We start from the raw sequence: 20,144 nt of genomic DNA, 5'->3' as shown, positions 1-20,144 counted from the left end.
CTGACGCATTAAAAGCCAAATAACTAGACATGTTGATATTGCATAATGCTAATGTCACAGCATCTCATTAGTTGCTGACAGTCCTATCCCAATGATTCCATTGATGTTCTGTGCAAAGGTGAATGGAAATATTGAATATCTCTCATTCAGCCAAGCAACAGCAGAAAGATGGAGGCCTTCTGCTAAAGAAACGATTTTTCAAACAATCACAACTTCCAATATGAGGGGACTGAAGTGCATAGTGCAACATTACAAGTATGCTTTTGATTAACCAGATTTCTAATAAGATCCTAATTTAATCCACATTATTGTTCAAAGAGCAGTGACTTTCACAGCCACTGGTGGAGGTTACATTTCATCTCTTGAAATGCCTGAAAAATGCTGGGACTTCATTTGGGATGAATCACTGGCTGAGTTTTAAATTGCAGGCAGCGATCCATACCATGAGCTGGATGCCTTTCACACAACTGGCTCTATAGCATAGTCATCTGTTTAAAATTTTAATGTATTTAACTCTCAGTCCACTGCCAGAGGTAGTGACTTTCAGTATGGATGTTCAGCGTCTCAGTTGGAAGTTAAAATTTTAATGACATTACTGCACTGAAGAGCGCGAGCGTGCTCTCCTCATTGCCCCGGTCGATCAGCAAACCTACCATCATGCGCCAATGGGTGTGGCACTTGCTCCGGACTCTGAGCTGAATGATTCTGGGTTCAAATCCATCGGCTCCTTGCAGGCTTTCCATCCGTGCTGGGTTGAGCATTGAGCTAGCAAATCGGCCTTGTAAAATAAAACAGGCAGATGCTAAAGAAGCGGCAAGGTTGCCGGCTGATATGCCACAAGGTATGGAGGGGAACACTGAAGTAGAATATGTGCTCTCTATTCGGTGGTTTTTTGAGAGTTGGCATTGCCCGTCTGCTACTTTGTTTCTCAAAGTTCAAAGTTAATTTATTATCAAAGTACATTTATGTCACCATATACAACCCTGAGATTCACTTTCTTGTGGCCATTCACAGTAAATATAAAGAAACACAACAGAATTATTGAAAGGCAGTACAAAAACAAACACCACCAAATAGCCAATGTGCAAAAGTTGTGTATTTTCCAACTTTTTTACTTAATAGACTTTTGTAAAACCTGGACCCTGGTTGTTTCCCAGTGACAGCCTGTACCTTTATCCAGGTGGCAAACAGAAGGGAAATTTTTTTGAAAGCTGAAATTGCAATTCTATTGGTGGATTGAAGTTCAGAAGTGTGAATGCAGTGCCATCTATAGCAAATTCCCAATATCAGATCAAAAGAAACTACGCAGGCAATCTCAGTATCTCCTTGCCATAGTCCTTTCAAACCGTGCTTCATCATAAACACCAGAGATTCTGCAGATGCTGGAAATCCAGAGTAACACACACACACACAATGCTGGAGGGACTCAGCAGGTCAGGCAGCATCTAGGAGAGGAATAAAGAGCCTGATGAAGGGTCTTGGGCCAAAAAGGTCAGCTCTGTAGTCCTCTCCATAGATACTGCCTGACCTGCTGAGATCCTCCAGCACTTGTGCTTGTTTAACACTGGGGTGTTTTCCCAATGAATGTCTGGAATAGCAGGGACTACTTTTATGATTGTTTGGAATTTTACAGCACTGTAAGATCCCAAAAGCCAGGCTGCACCTGGGATCTTTCAGTGCTTCTTTTAATAAGGACTCTTTCATTATTTCAAATGCCTCGTCCTGAATGTACAATTTCCAGTTCCCAATGACTAACTCCCATGATACCCTTCACCACCTTTGTCTCATTGCTCATCCTGTACTGCAGGGGTTCCAACCTTTCTAATGGCATGGACCCCTCCCATTAACCAAGGGGGTCTGTGGAGCCCAGGTTGGGAAACCCTACTCTACAGGAAATAACGGATTGTCACACTGAGACCCTGTTTGAAAGCTGTGCCATGTTAGCTTTGGGTCGAGGCTGGGAGGTGACTGGTCTGTCCCACCAATTTCACTTGTGCCTTCTGGCTTGGGGGCGGGTGTCCATTACTGATGTGAGTTCACACCCATTTTTCTTCCCGAACAAAGGCTGAGATACGGGGTTGAGGAAGGAAGCTTCTGCTGAGGACCTTTTGTGGGCAGACCTTTTGTGGGCAGACTCCAAATACAGTGTCATGTGGTTTGACTGTATTCTGTCGACAACTGCCTTACTCACATCTGTGGCTGGAACCATATTTTGTGATGTTTGGCAGAGCTTATTAATCTCTGGAGGATCAGGACTGGCTTGAGAGCCTACTCGTGATAATTGCACATAATTGCACATAAACCATGAGGAGAAGGAGGTGCCTTCATTTGACAGAAACATTACAGAACCATAGCCTGACTCTCCTCAGTAAATATAACGTCACTAAGAAGCCGGTTGTCAGGAGGGTTTGGTGGTCGATGAGGGTTTTCTCTGCAAGCACCTGTCAAGCATTTATCACTCAACCAATGCTTAAAGAACAACAGACGAGCTCAATGTGACTGTTACGTTTTAGAATGTAGAACATACAGTGCTTTACAGCACAGTGCACACACACCCTGAGGCCCACAAAGCTTTTAACCTACTCTAATGTCAATCTTAACATTTTCAACTTGGCTATGAAGCACAAGACATAGGAGCAAAATTAGGCCATTCAGCCCATCAAGTATGCTGCATCATTTGATCATGGCTGATTTATTATCCCTCTCAAACCTATTCTCTTGCCTTCTTCCCGTAACCTTTGACGTCCTTTCTAATCAAGAACATACCAACCTGTGCTATATTAAATATACTCAATTACTTGGCCTCCGCAGCTTTCTGTGGTAATTAGTTCCACAGATTCACCACCCTCGGGCTAAAGAAATTCCTCCTTTGTTCTGGAGGGATGACTGTGGCTGTGGGTGTGCCCTCTGGTCCTATACTCTCCCACTATTGGAAGTATCCTCTCTGCATCCAGTCTGTCTAGGCCTTTCAATATCCAGTAGATTTCAGTGAGATCTCTCCTCAATCTGCTCAAACAATGACACCTTTTTTCCCTTAGGGGGAGGGAGAGAGAGAGAGAGAGGGAGAGAGGGAGAGAGAGAGAGAAAGAGACTGCAGTATGTCAAATTACCGGGTGATCGAGTAGTCTTCGGGGTACTGCAAGCCTGTGTCTTTATCGATGCTTTGCTGCACGCTTGAGTGCTCGGTGGAAGGTGCCGTTGCTTTTTTGCTGATGGGGGAGGGGGAGCTGGAGGGCTTTGGGGTTCTCACGTTTAACTGCCATTCATTCTTTGGGGCGCTCCTCTGTTTTTGTGGATGTTTGTGAAGAAAAAGAATTTCAGGATGTATATTGTATACATTTCTCTGACATTAAATGTACCTATTGAAACCTATTGATCTTGTAAACTCCAGCAAGTACAGGCCCAGAGCCATCAACCACTCCTCATACATTAACCCATTCATTCCCAGAATCATTCTTGTAAGACCCCTCTGGACCCTCTCCAGTGCCTGCACATCCTTTCTTAGATAAGGACCCCAAACTGATCAGAACACGTGGTCTGACCAATGTCTTAGCATTAAGGTCTCAGCATTATATCCTTGCTTTTATAGTCTAGTCCTCTTGAAATGAATGCAAATGTTGCATTTGCCTTCCTTACTACTGGTTCAATCTGCAAATTAACCTTTAGGGTATCCTGTATTAGGACTCCCAAGTTCTCTTGTATGCCCTCCAGTTTCTGAATTCGCCCTTTGTTGATAAAATAGTCTGCTTCTTTATTCCTTCTACCAAAGTGCATGACCATACATGTTCCTATGCTGTATGCCATCTGCCACTTCTTTGCCCATTCTCCTAAAATAGAAAGTTAAAATGCCTTGAGTATGGGAGGTCTTTCTGTTAAACTGGATCAGAAATAATTTTGGCTATGAATTGCTAGTTTTGTGCAATTCAAAGTGTGCATGGTTCATTTCCTCTCTGCAGGGCTCACCTTGCACATGTTTGTAATTGGTTTATTTTTGTCCTATGTACTGAGAAACAGCTTTTGTCTGTGTGTCATCCAGACAGATCATTCCATACCTAACCTTTACTCCTAGCATTATGGCACGGTAGTATAGCAGTTAGATAATTTCCACCTATGTCTGTAAGGCGTTTGTACATTCTCGCTGTGACTGTGTGGGTTTCCTCCGGGTGCACCAGTTTCCTCCCACTGTCCAAAGATGTATGGTTAGTAGGTTAATTGGTCATGTGGGTGTAATTGGGCTGGAAGGGCCTGTTACCGTGTTATATCTAAATAAATATAAAAATTTAATATATATATATATACTGTTAAAAATAAAGATTAGCTTTATTTATCACACGCACATTGAAGCATACAGTGAAATGTGTCATTCATGTTACAGACTGCAAGAAAGATTGGATTTGGTGTAAAAACGTTTGTTACTCTACCCAGGGTTTATTTGGCTGCCTTGCTAATGATCTGAGCGTTCAGTTTGACATTTGAGTTTCAGTTGTGTTAGACAACGTACAGTAGGCACAGCTGAAGACTGCATTGAGCGTATTATGCATACACAAACAAGATTAGGCCATTCAGCCACCTCACTTTCACCTGGCCTATCAGCTCCTCCCCCTCATCCCTATCTTCTTCTTCTGGATTTGACCCCCTTCCTTTTCAGTCCTGATGAAGGGTCGTGGCCCGAATCATTGGCTGGTTGTTTCCCTCCATGGATGCTGCCTGACTTACTGGGTTCCTCTGGGATTTTTTTGTGTGAAACATTTTGAACTTGCTGTTTTCAAATGTGGGATCTATCTGTGAGTGGGATTGGGTGGAGAAGCTGCCCTCGTGAATGTCCAACAGGACGAGAAAGATGTTTACTCTGCTCTGTTTATGTATTCTCACTGCCTCTCCAAATGTCAGCAATTCTTTTTAAGTTTCAAAGAAATTGTGGCCCCCATGTTTCTTACATCTTATCCTTTAGAAGAACGAGAGGAGATCTCATTGAAATCTACTGAATACTGAAAGGACTGGATAGATTGGACGTGGAGAGGATGCTTCCAATATTGAGTGAGTCTAGGACCAGAGGATACAGCCTCAGAGAAGAAGGACATCCCTATAGAACAGAAATGAAAAAGAATTTCTTTAGCTAGAGGGTGGTGAATTTGTGGAATTGATGAACTCAAACAGCTATGAAGATGGAGTCATTGGGTGTACTTAAAGCAGAGATTGAAGGTTCTTGATTTGTAAGGGTGTCAAAGATTTGTATTAACTTACTGAAATACAGCATAGAGTAGGTCCTTCTGGCCCTTTGAACCATGTTGCCCAGCAACCCCTGATTTAACCCTAGCTTAATCGTGGTACACTTTACAATGATCAATTAACCTATCAACTGGTACGTCTTTGAACTGTGGGAGGAAACCCGGGTGGATAGGGGGAGAACTTATAAACTCCTGACAGATAGCGACAGGAATTGAACCCAGGTCACTGGTACTGTAAAACATTGTGCTAACCACTACACTACTGTGCCACCCTGATGAGGTTACAGGGAGAGGTCAGAGAATGGGGTTGAAAGGAAAAATAAATCAGCCATGATGGAATGGCGGAGCAGACTTGATGGGCTGAGTGGCCTCATTCTTCTTCTATGACTTATTCATCAAAAATGGATCAATGTGATTATTGAGCTCGAGGCTCCACAGCTTTCTTAAAGGCAAGAGGGTTTCAGATTTTCTGCCACTCTTGTGTGACGATGTGTATCCTGACATGGTCCTTTCAAGCCCTGGTGATTCTGCGCTCTCCCCACTAAAAGCACCCCTCCTCCAGCTTGTTTCAAGTACGACTGGGTTCTGGAGGTTTCCAGTTGAAAGTTGGCTCAAACATATTACACTGAACTTTGATGGTGTAAGGTCTATTAGTGGACTCTGACCACAGACCAAGGGAAAATATTTCAGCAACATTGTCTGCCTTCATAACTTGTTATGGGTTCAGAAAGCTTTCCAAAGTAGATTCTTCAACCTCAAGTAGTTGACCACAGCATAAAGCAAATGTACAATTAGCTGTGCTTAGGTCAACCTTACTTTACAAATGTACACTAATTCTTTTCTGTATGGGTGTGGCATATTCTTGTGGAAGAGAGAATTGTTTGTGAGAGCTACTGTATAAATAAATGATGCCAGGTAATGCTGGTATTAAAGTGCAGAAGAGGCAAGCATACTTCTGTCATGATCATATTGAATGGTGGTCTAGGTTTGAAGGGCTGAGTGGCTCCTGTTTTCCTGTGTTCCAATGTTTTACCAAGTGGATAACTTCACTCACCTCAACACTGGACTGATCACTAAACACAGCCACCTTCAAAGACTCAGCTCATCTTCTGCATATATTTATTTTGTGTATTTGCACAGTTTGTCTTTTGCACATTGATTGTCGTCAGTCGTTGTGTGTAGTTTTCACAGATTCTATTGTATTCATTCTCCTGAGAATGCCAGCAAGAAATTTAATCTCAGGGTTGTATATCATGTACTTTGATTCTGTGAACTTTGAAGGAGCTAATGAAAATTCACATTTTAAAGTGTGAACACGAGTAAAACCACAAAGGGGTTAGAGATGAGATGAGGTGTTCGGACAGTGGATGTACTGGTGTCAAGACAGACCTGCAGAAGGTTTTCATTTTAGGGTGTAGTGTAGGTCCAAGACTGATAATTTAAAATTGAAGCGGGGCAGTTATGAGGGGATAAAATCTGAGGTAGCCAAACTGAACCAGCAAATTCAGTAACAGAATCAGAATGAGACGCAGTGGCAGTCGTCTAAGGGGATCTTTCAGAATACACAGAGTAGGTAACAAAATGCTAGGAGGAGGACTGACTGTGGTTAACTAAAACAGTTTGCAGTAATATCAAAGGTAAAGAGAAAACATATATTTGCACAAACAGCTGGCATGTCAGAAGACTGGACAGAACACAAAAAATTACTCAAAACTTAACAAGGACGGAAGCATTAGTGTAAAAGATAAATGCTAGCCAGAGGAACAGAAATAGACAATGACATTTTTAAAGATATGCAAAGCAGTTTTTTTAAAAAGTAAGAATATGATGGTGAGGACAATATGAGTGAGGTTGATGTTTTGGAGTATGTTGATATTAAGGGCGAGGAGGTGTTGGAGTTGTTAAAATACGTTGGGACGGATAAGTCCCTGAGGCCTGACGGAATATTCCCCAGGCTGCTCCACGAGGCGAGGGAAGAGATTGCTGAGCCTCTGGTTAGGATCTTTATATCCTCATTGTCCACGGGAAAGGTACCGGAGGATTGGATGGAGGCGAATGTTGTCCCCTTGTTCAAAAAAGGTAGTAGGGATAGTCTGGATAATTATAGACTAGTGAGCCTTACATCTGTGGTGGGAAAGCTGTTAGAAAAGATTCTTAGAGATAGGATCTATGGGCATTTAGAGAATCATGGTCTGATCAGGGACAGTCAGCATGGCTTTGTGAAGGGCAGATCGTGTCTAACAAGCCTGATAGAGTTCTTTGAGGAGGTGACCAGGCATATAGATGAGGGTAGTGCAGTGGATGTGATCTACATGGATTTTAGTAAGGCATTTGACAAGGTTCCACACGGTAGGCTTATTCAGAAAGACAGAAGGCATGGGATCCAGGGAAGTTTGGCCAGGTGGATTCAGAATTGGCTTGCCTGCAGAAGGCAGAGGGTTGTGGTGGAGGGAGTACATTCAGATTGAGGGGTTGTGACTAGTGTGTCCCACAAGGATCTGTTCTGGGACCTCTACTTTTTGTGATTTTTATTAACGACCTGGATGTAGGGGTAGAAGGGTGGGTTGGCAAGTTTGCATACGACACAAAGGTTGGTGGTGTTGTAGATAGTGTAGAGGATTGTCGAAGATTGCAGAGAGACATTGATAGGATGCAGAAGTGGGCTGAGAAGTGACAGATGGAGTTCAACCTGGAGAAGTGTGAGGTAGTACACTTTGGAAGGACAAACTCCAAAGCAGAGTACAAAGTAAATGGCAGGATACTTGGTAGTGTGGAGGAGCAGAGGGATCTGAGGGTACATGTTGACAGATCCCTGAAAGTTGCCTCACAGGTAGATAGGGTAGTTAAGAAAGTTTATGGGGTGTTAGCTTTCATAAATCGAGGGATAGAGTTTAAGAGGCACGATGTAATGATGCAGCTCTATAAAACTCTAGTTAGGCCACACTTGGAGTACTGTGTTCAGTTCTGGTCGCCTCACTATAGGAAGGATGTGGAAGCATTGGAAAGGGTACAGAGGAGATTTACCAGGATGCTGCCTGGTTTAGAGAGTATGAATTATGATCAGAGATTAAGGGAGCTAGGGCTTTACTCTCTGGAGAGGAGGAGGACAAGAGGAGACATGATAGAGATGTACAAGATATTAAGAGGAATAGACAGAGTGGACAGCCAGCGCCTCTTCCCCAGGGCACCACTGCTCAGTACAAGAGGTCATGGCTTTAAGGTAAGGGGAGAGAAGTTCAAGGGGGATATTAGAGGAAAGTTTTTCACTCAGAGGGTGGTTGGTGCGTGGAATGCACTGCCTGAGTCAGTGGTGGAGGCAGATACACTAGTGAAGTTTAAGAGACTACTAGACAGTTATATGGAGGAATTTAAGGTTGGGGGTTATATGGGAGGCAGGGTTTGAGGGTCGGCACAACATTGTGGGCCGAAGGGCCTGTAATGTGCTGTACTATTCTACGTTCTATGTAATATGATTATTTGCTCTGTAGAAACCGAGGTATTAATTTTAAAGTGAATTGGGGAAAAATCTTGAACAGGTATTTTATCGCAGTTTTGACTATAGAGAATGTAAGTTATAACAGCTAGCAATTGGGAATTAGAAGACGGGCAATATTACAGTCATCAGGGATGTAATATTGCAAGCTGACATCTCTGTTTCCTGGTGAACTTCATCCTGGGGTCTTTACAGAAAAGTTGAAGCATGGGGTTTAATTTTGCAAAGTTTCCTAAATTGGGTACAGTTTCATCAAATTGGAAAATATCAAGATTAGCTAGTTTATTAAAAAAACAGAAGAACACAGAGGGCAGGAAACTATAGACATTGCAGGTACGTTAGTGGTTAGTCATTAAAGGACACTTGAGAAAATTCAATGTAATTGGGCCAAGTCAACTTGGTTTGTTGAAAGGGACATCATGTTTGACCAATTATTGTTTTTTTTGCTCTCTCTCAATAAGTACCATGCTCTGTTGATAAAGGGAATCAGAGGATTTTAGATTTACAGAAAGCACTTAATTAAAATACCACATCAAAGGTTATTGTGGAAGACAAAAGCTAGTGTTATAAGTGACGCATTGGTGTGGGCAGAGAATGGCTAACATCTAACATGAAGCAGTAGGCATAAGTGGGCCTTTTTTTTCTGGTGGGTAATGGGTGAAGTGCACAGGAATTTATGTTTACAATTTGTACAATTGACTTTGATGAAGGGACTGAAATTTTTTGCAATATAGATTGCTAATACAAAGATAGGCAAGAATGTAAGCTAGGAAGAGGGCTTAGGGAAGCTACAAAGGGATATATGAATAGGTTAAATGAATGGGTCATAACCTGGCAAATAGCAAATCATGTACTATTATACACAATCTGTATGTAAATTGAGGCCCGCCATTGGTCGAGGTCGACCATGGGTGTTGCATTCCAGCTGTCTACGTGATACACAAACCAGGGAAGTACGATATGGAGAGCAAGCTGTTGCTTTATGTAGCAGGCTCTCCCCTCTCCATGCGGTTTGTTATCAGTGGCATCGCAGGAGTTGCCAGTCAGTGTGAACTCAACGTATGTCTGCCTTAGGGACTCCAGCTCTGGATTGTTCCTCGGGGTTTACTCCCGAAGCCTACCCCATGAGTGGGTATGGCCACAGGGTAAGGGAGGTTTGAGTTCAGAATTTTCCTTCTCTTCGATGAGCTGCCCACCACAGCTGACGAGCCCCATCTGCCCTAAGTGACTAGTTTTAAGCCACAGTAGCTTGCCCTTGCTCCTTCTCCTGGCAGTAGGAACGGTTCCACTGGGCTAGTAGCCAAGCCGCATAGGGAGGCCAGGAGCTGGACTATTTGAGACGCACGCTATTGGGAGCATTTAGTAGGTAGTGAGAGCTTATCCCCACTGCCTTAAGGAACCTGTATTTATATTAGTCTACAATGAAAAAAATCCATTTTAACAGACACAAAAAATTTAAATCGTATTATCTATGTGGTGAGAGATTGCAGAACTCTAGGTTACAGAGGGTTTTGGCAATCCTAATGCATGATTCCCAAAGAGCTAGTGTGCACGTATAGTAAGTAATTAGAGAAGGTACAGTATCAGAAAGCTTTATCACTACAGATGTACAGAAGATATTCTTCAATTCTATAAACACGTTGGAGTAGCATACACATTAATTACTTAGGGAAGTGTAGTTATGTATTCAAAGCAGCTAAGAAAATGTTTACTGGATTTAAGCTAAGAATAGGTCAGCTTGTGGGGAATGGTTGGACAGGCTGGGCATCTGTCTACTAGCTTTAAAGGAGTGAGAGCGGAGGTTTGGTTAAAATGTTGAGAGATCTCAAAGGTCGATATTGAGAGGATATTTCCTGTTGTAGAACGTACAGGTCACCATTTCAAAATAAAGGGTCACCCATTTATGTCAAATGAGGGGATTTTTTTTCCCTGAGAAGGCCGTGAGTCTTTGGAATTCTCTTCCTTTAAAATCAACGTAAACAGAGTTGTCAACGATTTTTAAGGCGGAGGTAAGTGGGCATTTAAGAAGCAGGGGACTGAGTAGTCACCATGTGGAGACTGGAATTTCGATTTGAGACATGATCTTATTGAATGGTGGAGCAGGATCAGGGGACTAAGTGCCCCACCTCTGCCCCTGATTCGTATATAATGTGCCTTATATATGTAGAGTCGGAGGGTTCAAATCCCACAGCTGCACATACAACAAATCAACATTGGGTATGTTTTAAATGTCAATCTTCTGAGGGCAGCACCAGGGGATTCCATTGCACTGTTTTCTCTGGTGAGATTGCACAGATTGTTTTATAAGTGTAACGAAGGATTTTATTTTGTTGAATATCTTAGCAGTGTTTCGATCTTCTCAAGTTGCAGTGGATCTGTTTTGTGCTTGACCTGGTATTTGCTGATGAATGCTCTGGTTTCTGTTGTCCTGTTCATTATTACTGTTGCTTCCATGAATCCTGCGCACACTCAGGACCTCAAACACCACTTTCAACTTTATTGAATTGACTGTATTTCTTGCGTCCTTCACATACACAAGGAGCAAAAATCTTTACGTTACGTCTCCATCTAAATGTGCAATCATAGCCATTTATAATAAATAGAGCAGTCAATGTAACATAGAGTACACTCAAGTCAGCGTGAGTTCTTCAGTCTGATGGCCTGGTGGAGGAAGCTGTCCCGGAGCCTGTTGGTCCTGGCTTTTATGCTGCGGTACTGCTTCCCGGATGGTAGCAGCTGGAATAGATTGTGGTTGGGATGACTTGGGTCCCCAATGATCCTATGGGCCCTTTTTACACACCTGTCTTTGTAAATGTCCTGGATCATGGGAAGTTCACAACTGCAGATGTGCTGGGCTGTCCGCACCACTCTCTGCAGAGTCCTGCGATTGAGGGAGGTACACTTCCCATACCAGGCAGTGATGCAGCCAGTTAGGATGTTCTCAATTGTGCCCCTGTAGAAAGTTCTTAGGATTCGCGGGCCCATATCAAACTTCCACAACTGTCTGAGGTGAAAGAGGCGCTGTTGTGCCTTCTTCACCACACAGCTGGCGTGGATGCCGAGGAACTTGAAGCTTTTTACCCTCTCAACCCCAGATCCATTTATGTCAATAGGTGTTAGCCTGTCTCCATTCCCCCTATAATCCACAACTAGCTCCTTTGTTTTTGCGACATTGAAGGGGAGGTTGGTTTCTTGACATCACTGTAGGCCACCTTGTTATTGTTTGAGATAAGGTCAATCAATGTAGTGTCGTTGGCAAATTTAATTAGCAGATTGGAGCTGTGGGTGGCGATACTGTCATGGGTATACAGGGAGTAAAGGAGGGGACTCAGTATGCAGCCCTGAGGGGCTCCTGCATTGAGAGTCAGAGGGTTGGAGTTGAGGGAGCCCACTCTTACAACCTGCTGCTGATCTGACAGGAAGTCCAGGATCCAGCTGCACAAGGCAGGGTCAAGGCCGAGGTCTCTGAGCTTCTTGTCGAGCCTGGATGGAACAATGGTGTTGAATGCTGATGTGTAGATCAAAAACAGCATTCTCACATAAGCATCCTTCTTCTCCAGATGTGTAAAGATGGTGTGTAGAGCTGTGGCTATTGCGTCATCTGTCGATCGGTTGTGTCGGTAGGTGAATTGTAGGGGGTCTAGTTTGAGTGGTAGCAAGCTGGGTGGCTTGGTTGGTAAAAAATGAAATCACATGCTTAGTAAGAGGTGATGTAGAATCCGAAGATGCAGAATTCTTGTGGGTAGAGTTAAGAAACTGCAAGGGTAGAAAGACTTTTACAGTCCTCCAAACAGTAGCCAGCATTTGGGATACAAATTACAATAGGAGATGAGAAAAGGCATTTAATAAGGGCAATGTTATGGTAGTCATAGGGAATTCAATATGCAAGAAGATTGGGAAAATCAGGTTTGTGCTGGATCCCTAGAGAGGAAACTTGCAGAATGTCTACGAGGTGGTGTTATAGAGCAGCTTGTGGTTGAACTCACAAGGGGAAAGGCAATTCTAGATTGGATGTGTAATGAACCAGATTTGATTAGGGAGCTTAATGTAAAGGTATGCTGGAAATTGACGCTGGAGAGACAGAGAAATGGCAGACGAACTTAATAAGCATTTTGCATCAGTCTTCACTGTGGAAGGCACTAGATGTACGCCAGAAATTTGAGTGTTAGAGGAGCAAATTTGAACTAGTACAAAGGAGAAGGTGCTTGGGAAGATGAAAGGTTTAAAGGTAAATAAGTCACCTAGACCAGATGAAATACACCCCAGAGTTTTGAAAGAGGTGTCCAAAGAGATTGTGGAGGCATTAGTAATGATCTTTCGAGAATCACTAGATCCTGCAGTGGTTCCAGGGGACTGGAAAATTGCAAATGTCACTCCATTCTTTGAGAAGGGAGGGAGACAGGAGAAAGGAAATTATAGGCTAGTTACCCTGACTTCAGTCAGGAAGATGTTGGAGTCTATTATTAAGGGTAAAGTTTCAGGGTACTTGGAGGCACATAAAAAAATCCCAAGCCAAAGTTAGCATGATTTCCTTAAGGGGAAATATTGCTTGACAAGTCTGTTGGAATTCCTTGAGGAAATAACAGGCAGGATAGACAAAGGATAGTCAATGCATGTTGTTTACTTGCATTTTCAGAAGGCTTTTGACAAGATAAGAATACATGGAAGAACAAGAAGATCAACTGACCGGTAGGAGGCAAAGAGTGGGAATAAAAGGGATCTATTCTGGTGGCCTCTGGTGACCAGTGGTGTTCCGCAGGGACCATTTCTTCTCACATTATACAGTGTGTCAATGATTTGGAGGATGGAATTGATAGCTTTGTGGTCAAGTTTGCAGATGATACAAAGATAGGTGGAGGGGTAGATAGAGGAAGCAATATGATTGTAGCAGGACTTAGAAGAATGGGCAAATCAGTGGCAGATGGAATACAGTGTTGGGAAATGTATGATCATGCATTTTGGTAAAAGGAACAATAGTGCAGACTATTATCTAAATGGGGAGAAAATTCAAACATCAGAGATGCAAAGGGACTTAGGAGTCCTCGTGCAAGAGTCTCAGAAGGTTAACTCACAGGCTGAGTCTGTGGTAAAGAAGGCAAATGCAATGTTAGCATTTATTTCAAGGGGATTAGAATATGAAAACAAGGAGATAATGCCAAAACTTTATAAGGTACTAGTCAGGCTGCACTTTAGATTATTGTTAACTGTTTTGGGTCCCTTAGCTCAGAAAGGATGGATTATCATTGGAGAGAGTCCAGAGAAAATTCATAAGGATAGTTCCCAGAATGAAGGGATTATACACGTAAGGAGAGTTTGGCAGCTTTGGGCCTATACTCACTGGAATTTAGAAAAATGCGTGAGGATCTCATTGAAACCTATTGAGTGTTTAAAGAACTAAATAAGGTAGATGGAGAAAGGATGTTTCCTCTGGTGGGGGTATCCAGAACCAGAGGACACAGCCTCAAAATTAAAGGGCAACCTTTTAGAATGGAAGTAAGGAGGAATTCTTTTTCGCCAAAGAGTGGTGAATCTATGGAATGCTCTGCCACAGACTGCAGTTGAGGCCAAGTCCGTTTGTATATTTAAAGCAGAAATTGATAGATTCCTAATTGGTCGGGGCATTAAGGGATATGGTGAGTGGGCAGGTGTATGGGGTCGAATGGGATCCAGGATCGGCCATGATGGAACGGACTTGAGTGGACTTGATGGGTTGAATAGCCTAATTCTGCTCCTATGTCTTATGATTAGTAAGGGAGTCAAGGGTTATGGGGAGAAGGCAGAGGAATGGAGTTGAGAGGGATAATAAATTATTCATAATGGAATCGTGGAGCAGGTGTGATGGGCTGAATGGCCTAATTTTGTTCCTATGTCTTATGGTCTTTTGGTCTTATGGGTTGCCCATCTTCCATTGAGTCTCTTCTGGCTGTGGAAATCCATTGTTTTTTCAGTATGTGTGAAATGGATTAGTAAATAGGAGAAGAAGGAATCAAAATGTTGGAATAATTTGTGTGAGGGGTGGTAGCACTCGTCTCTAAACTGGAGAAACAATCTGGTCTGGAGCTCACGTAAATGGACTAGTGTCGATTTGATGCCATATAAAGGGCAAATGGAAAGGGTCTCGGCCCAAAACGTCAACTCTTTATTCCTTTCCATTATGCTGCCTGACTTGTCGAGTTCCAGGTTCTTTTCTGTCTCTGTTAATCTGAGCAAGTGACTGTTCTGCGAAGCATCTTTGTCCAATGTTTAATTACATCAGCAGAACTGATAGGAAGATATATATTTCAGCCAAACTGTGGCCAGCTGCCTTTGTAAGATTCTCCTCTGGGGAGAAGAAACTAAAATCTACGTGAGCTTTAGAAGGCTGTCTGTCTCCTCAGTTGCCAGATGCCTGAGTCAAGGGTTGAATGGGACCCGCAGGCTGGGCTGTTTCATGTGAACGCATTCAAACAATGAAGTCAAGAAGGACGTGTTTAAAAAAAAGGGGAAGGGAGAAATCTCAGTGGGCAATCACAGGCTGATGTGGTCTTTATTACTATTCTGGTCATGCGTATATGTGTGTGTATGTGTGTGATGCAGGCAGCGATCAGACAAGGCTCCAGCAAACTGCAAGGCAGGAAACGATTCTCCTGCTCATCCTTCACCAGACTTTGCACCGTGCTGGAAGAGTTATTTGTGACTTCCGTAGGCTGCAGACATGACCAAAACTGAGTCTGGCAAAAAGTCAAATTAACGGCGGTCGGTCGATTGGAGGGGGAGGGGAGGGGGAAGGAGAAAAGCAAATCTCTTGGATGAAGAAGGTGAGTCCAGTGAAGAGCTTTGTGCTCCTTCCTCACTCGACTAGGTCTTTTCTTTTGATGATGGTTTCATGGTGGTGTACTCCAGCACGAGAGATGTGCGAAAGCAAAAACAGATTTTATTGAAGTGTCGCATCTTTTCTGTGTAATTTGATCATCGAAGCTCACACAAACCATTCTGTGCATTGTCTGAGTGTCTCAGTATTGTGCGGATCCACACGAAATGCGTGGCGATTCAAGTCGTTATGATGGGTTAGTATTATTGAGTAGTTAGCACTGAAGGAAACTGGCCTTGCCCTAAGTGTGCGTGTTGCATCTGCCTATGTACAGCCGCATCTTCTGTATGAACTGTTGGATTCTAGTCTGCCATTGCTTCTGTATCAAGTCTGTGCCGTATGCTTGCAGCCTGTGTGAAACAGCTTTCATGCCACTAGCAGTGACTCCCACCCTATAGAGCTCTGGTTAGGAAACAGATGGCTTCGGAGAACAGACTGGGGCTAGACCAGCAACAAAAGCTTGCAGAAGATGCTTGGTTTATAGTCTTTTCGTCTCCTTTGTTGTGTTTTGAAATCGTTTTTCTTTAACAGGATTTGTTGCTGAGCTGCCAGCAGAAATGGTGGATGCAGATTAGTTTTTAAACATTTAAGCAACATTTGGATAAGTATATAGACGGGAGGGCTACGTGCCAGGTGCAGCTCGATGGGATGAGGTAGATAACAGGTTGGCACAGACTAGATGGGCCAAAGGACCTGCTTTTGTGTTGTCAAAGGCAACACAAGTGAATCTGCAGATGCTGGAAATAAATAAAAACACACAATGCTGGCAGAACTCAGCAGGCCAGACAGCATCTGTGGGAGGAGGTAGTGACAACGTTTCGGGCCGAAACCCTTCATCTGAAACGTCGTCACTACCTCCTTGCATAGATGCTGTCTGGCCTGCTGAGCTCTGCCAGCATTGTGTGTTTTTGTGTTGTACTGTTCTGTGACGTTAGGACTATTTCCTTGGTGTGTGTTGGTTGGCTGTCATATCCAACAATGACAGGAGAGGCGTGCTGGAGAGTTTTTTTAAAGTGAAAAAGCCATTGCACTAGGACAGTTCCACTCTCTTGACCTTGGAAGTCTCGGTCCAGTGGTCCAAATAGTCATCACAACTGCAGCCTTACCTGGATTCAGTGGGTGACCATCTTAACTGATGCCTTGTAGTGCCCTTCACTCTCCACATAGCATTGCGGAACCTCCTTCCTAGTTGGATCTCACCCACCCAGACTATTGGAGCTGGCTTCATATGCTAGCACAGACATGTTCCTATTTCACTGTAGCACGAGGCCCCCCAAACTACCCTCACCTGGCCTAACCCACTTGTCAAAGTAGAGTACTGGGGTGTGGCCGCTGTTGCAGGCAAGCAGCTCCTTGGAGCACCAGGTGAGAGCTAAGTGTCTGGTAGGGACCGAAGATGGCATGAGCTGCTCCAGAATGGACATGACGAGCCCCTTCACCAGACATTCTACCCCTCGCTGTACACCCCGTACATCATTGACATATTAAAGTTTTAAAATTCACAGCCCTTAAAAGCCTTTTTGTATCTGCCTCCTCATGTTGAACTATAGGCTGCATATCCATCAAAGTGTATCACCTTCCACTTCCATAAGGTCACCCAAATCTCCCTCTCCCTTGCCTTTGTGCAAGCCAAAGCCTACGGTAGATTTGCCCATTCCAAAACCTGCTTTGAATCTTTTTCATTCCACTCCATAAACCGAAGGTCCCTACTCTGCTATAAACTATTGTGCTCCAATTCCGATAAACCTCTGCCTGATAATCTTGCTGTACAATGGTGAGATCTTATGATTCTCACACTTGTTTTCAAATCTTTCCCTAGCCTTGTCTATCCCGATCAGAATCTGCTGCAGCTCTTGCAACCTCCCAGATATCTGCCCTCCTTCATTACTGACATCTTGATTATCTTTCAGTTTAGCCCCTCCTGGTGAAAATGACTTTGGTTGCTAAGACTCTAAGGTCCAGGATTCTCTTCCTAAACCACTCCTGTTTTTTCCCCCTTACTATTTATGCTGCTCCTTTAAGTCTTCTATCTTTGATCAAGGTCTTGGTCATCCATCCTAAAGCTTGTCACTTGGCTCTTCTGTTATCACACCTCGACAGAGCCTTGGTATGTTTCACTTTAACGTAGAGAATGAGAGGTGAGAGTACATCTCTCACATACAAAGAAGGTACACTAGCTTTTAACCACTGCCGTGCAAGTTGAGAGGGTGGTTGTGATGGCCTATGATGTGTTGGCCTTCATTAGTCAGGGGACCGAGTTCAGGAGTCATGAGGTAATGTTGCAGCTTGATAAAGCTCTGGTGAGGCCTCTCATGGTGCACTATGTTCTGTTCTAGTCTCATTATAGAAAGGATGTGGAAGCTTTAGAGAGGGTGCAGGGGAGATTTACCAGACGCTGCCTGGAGTAGGGAGCATGTTTTTTGAGGGAAGGTTGAACAAACTAAGACTTTTCTCTTTGGCACAAAGGAAGATGAGAGACGTCTTGATAGCGATGTGTAAGATGACAAGAGACAGCGATAAGATCGGACAGCAGCGCCATTTTCTCTGGATGGCAATGGCCAATATGAAAGGCCATGGGGGGGATATTTTATATAGAGAGTAGTGGGTCCATGGAATGCAGTAATGGTAGTGTCAGATACATGAAAGCTATTTAAAAGACTCTTAGGTAGGTTCATGGATGAAAGAAAAATGGAATGTTGTGTGGAAGGGAAGGATTATATTGAATTTAGAGTGGGTTAAAAGGTCAGTACAACATCATGGGCCGAAAGGCCTGTACTCCACTGTGGTGATCTGTTCTGTGTTCATTGCCATTTGAATAAGACAATAGCACTGGATCCGATAAGCTCCATTGAGAGCCTTTATTCAAAGTTTACTTTTACTGTTAAAGCAGAAAAATGAGCACTTTAGTTAGTGGTTATTGTTTGTTATGTGTGGAACATCCATTAAGTTGTTACAACAGCACTGTTTCTTTGGAGGTCACCTCAGAGGCTGTTTAGGACTACTAGGGATAGATGTAGTCAATATAGAATGGTAGTTTCTCATCGTATTAACTTACTAACCCTGGTTGCATAAATGATTTGTACATTGTCCATGGCTGTCTTCCCATTGTATAAAAAGAACTTCCGTATCAAAATCCTAAACACAAGGGATTCTGCAGGTGCTGTAAACCTTGGGCAGCACACTCAAAATACTGGATGAAGTCAGCAAGTCAGGCAGCCTCAATGGAGAAGGACAAACAGTCAGCCTCATGCTGAAATGTCAACAGTTATTCCCCTCCATAGATGCTGCCTGACCTGCTGAGTTCCTCCAGCATTTTGCATGTGTTGCAAAATCCTTAGTCCATGTTTTGGTGAACGCAATCTTGAAACTACCACTTTGTGCTTCCTCTCTTTAACCCTTCACGGCCTCCACTATCTGGATTCTGGCACCCAGATACCAGATGACAGGGAGATTGGTTTTATTCTGTGTTGCCTCAGATATATAGTGAGAACAACAAGTAAGCTTGCCTTGCTGTAGTATCTTTAACAACCAGTAAAGCAGGGAAAGTGGTCACCAGATTGTGCTTCCACTAAAAGCAACGCAAACACCATGAGGTAACCTGATTTTAATGATGTATGATGGGTAAATTTTGGGCAGCAGCCTAATTCTCCTCAAAATGGGAAACATGGCGCCTTCGACATTCACCAGAGAGCTGAAAACAAAAAGCCAGAATCTCCAGCAGAACCAGCCTAAATTCTTGAGCTGCTGTCTCGGGAGCTGATTATTCTGAGCCGAGAGTGCTCCCAAATGAGTCACAGTTGACAAGTGCAATAGAATGAAGGCGGACTCCCAATGAAAATGATTGACCCCACTGTATCAGCCAAGTCCATTACAGCATCTGCTTTCCTGGTCTCTGGTGCCATGTCGGGCAGAGATAGAAAGTTCAGGTTGCACATCTGTTCCCTGTTGTGTGCAGCTCCGTATCTGATCCCTGTAGTGTTCTACACCGTGGGCAGTGGATGAGTAATAAATGCAACCGCTTCCATTGTGCCCCTGCTATTGCAAGCTCATTGTTGTGGACGCCTAATTAGTATGGAACAGAGATAGCCAGTTGTAGCAGCAGAAAGACTGGCTTTGCGCTTTCTGACTGGACGACTTCAAAACTGCATAGACCTGAAATGAAGACAAGCCGCAAATTGACCAAGTGCTTCCCCCGACAACTGTGGTTTTAGAACTGATGTGTCTCGTCGCCAGGGTCAGTCACCTGTACCAAATCTGGAAAATGTAAAGCAGAACGCACAGCTTCTATGGCAGCTTTTGTGTGCGTGTGGAGTTGCTTAGCAACCGACACGTTAGAGTCAACAGCAACTCATTCGTCGCGGTACTCGCAAGATGTTGGGATTTAGGTGGAGGGCTGCAGTGAGCTCAAGCTGTCGACTGACCTTGCTTTGAAAGGAAAGGCTTGTCTTCCTACAGCACCTTCCATGCAACAAAATATGTTTCAGGCAGTAAAGAGCTGTAGAAGGTTCCAGATTCAAGATTCAGGATTGTTTACTGTAATTTCCAATACACAAATGTAAAGCAGGACCAAACG

The 20,144-nt window shown here is 43.5% G+C and overlaps 1 protein-coding gene across 7 annotated transcripts in view; it reads left to right on the top strand.

Annotated features, from left to right (window-relative positions):
* The window catches only part of LOC140735343 (septin-9-like), a 416,923-nt gene that overhangs the window by 233,775 nt on the left and 163,004 nt on the right, over positions 1-20,144 (top strand). The window contains exon 1 of one of the 7 annotated variants that reach the window (XM_073060284.1): positions 15,303-15,518. The exons of the other annotated variants lie outside the window; for them this stretch is intronic. The gene's annotated coding sequence lies outside the window, so the exon portion shown is untranslated. Of the gene's footprint in view, positions 1-15,302; positions 15,519-20,144 lie in introns of those variants that run through there. 7 annotated transcript variants of the gene reach the window in all.

Source organism: Hemitrygon akajei, chromosome 11 (genome assembly GCF_048418815.1).
Source record: "Hemitrygon akajei chromosome 11, sHemAka1.3, whole genome shotgun sequence".
Classification (NCBI taxonomy): Eukaryota; Metazoa; Chordata; class Chondrichthyes; order Myliobatiformes; family Dasyatidae; genus Hemitrygon; species Hemitrygon akajei.
The sequence above is the reverse complement of the archived record's forward strand: the minus strand, read 5'-3'. Positions and strand labels throughout refer to the sequence as shown.